This window comes from Myotis brandtii, unplaced genomic scaffold (assembly GCF_000412655.1).
Source record: "Myotis brandtii unplaced genomic scaffold, ASM41265v1 scaffold570, whole genome shotgun sequence".
NCBI classification, from domain to species: domain Eukaryota; kingdom Metazoa; phylum Chordata; class Mammalia; order Chiroptera; family Vespertilionidae; genus Myotis; species Myotis brandtii.
Window position 1 is genome coordinate 377,486 of NW_005370134.1, and position 1,337 is coordinate 378,822.

At 51.6% G+C, this 1,337-nt stretch overlaps 1 pseudogene; it reads right to left on the reverse strand.

Moving 5' to 3' along the window:
* Nucleotides 1–260: 260 nt before the first annotated feature.
* On the reverse strand, nucleotides 261–1,131 carry LOC102249176 (annotated as a pseudogene).
* Between the last annotated feature and the right edge of the window lie 206 nt (nucleotides 1,132–1,337).

Here is a 1,337-nt window from a genome sequence, read left to right on the forward strand (position 1 = left end):
AGCTAATGGTGGGTCACAGCCCCTCTTGGGCCTTAGCCAGAGGCCCAGGATATTCTCTGCGCCAACCTTCAATGAATGTAGGGCTCCCGTCCTGAGCCCTTTCTACCTCCCCTCCCTCCACCCCACTGTTAGCTGGGCATTTTCCCATCTCCTTTAAAAGAGAATAAATGTTTGCTTTCCCCAGACTCCAAGAACATTTATTTCCCCTAAATTCAGCCTTGTGAGAGTGTTCGCACTGATGGAATCAAATTATACACACAAGTGTTTAAAAACCGTTTATTATGCAAAATGTTAACTTTTATAAAAAGTTTAATAACATACATCGCATGGTTACAGAAAGTCACCTTCCTGCAAATAAGGTACAAAAGCTATATACTCTATTATAGAGTTCATAATCAGGGAAACAGGGCCCTTTTCCGAGACCAGAAGACCAGCTCTACTGCTGGCCTTGGAAGAGTTTGGAGCAGCCACTGTCCCCCCACCACACACCCTCCACACTCTGACAGTCTTTAGAACTTGGGGGTGGGGTGGGGCTGGGTGACGTTGCCCAGTCGGTGCCCAGAGCTTGCTCTGGCTCTTCAGGCCACCTAAGTTCACAGTCCTTCGCTCCCGGGCACCAGGTCCAGCCTCGAGGCAGGGGTTTGGGAAGTGAAGTGGGCAGGGAGAGGCTGCGGTCCATCCATGCCCTTGGGCTTCTGGTCACAGAGTCCTGGGGTCCCAGGTGGAACAGGCGCCAGCACCTGTGTTGTGGAGGCCCGGGGACAGCCAGGTCAGTGGCAGAAGCTCCTCTTGTTGTTGGAGATCCCAAGTTCTGGAGAGAGGTCCACTGTCTGGATGGAAAGATGTGGGCCTTCTGGGGGTCCAGGGGCTGGCTCGGCCAGGACCACCTGCAGGTTGAGGATGTAGTAGATGACACGCTGCAGGATTTCCCACCTGGCTAAGCTGAGTGCCTCGCGGGACTCCGGGTACCAGTTCCCGCAGGTGCAAGTAGCAGTGGTTCATGTCGTCCAGCAGACTCAGTGGCTCCTCGGCGGCCGGGCCCTTGCTGTGGCCCCACGCAATGGCTAGTCTGCATTCCAACAGGCAGCACACTGCCTCATAGCAGCCGCACAAGGAGCTTAATGCCTTCATGTTGAGGAATGAAGTTGGAAATGCCCAAGGTCGAAAAAGCTGAAGAAATTCCTACAGCAGCTTGCTATCCATTTTTATGAATTTTTAGTAAGCTATCCTATCTAATAATAAAAAAAGATTGAAATTAACCGTACTTCCGCTATGCTTTCCATTGGCTAATCAGCGAGATATGCAAATTAACCGCCAACAAAAATGGCAGCCACGCA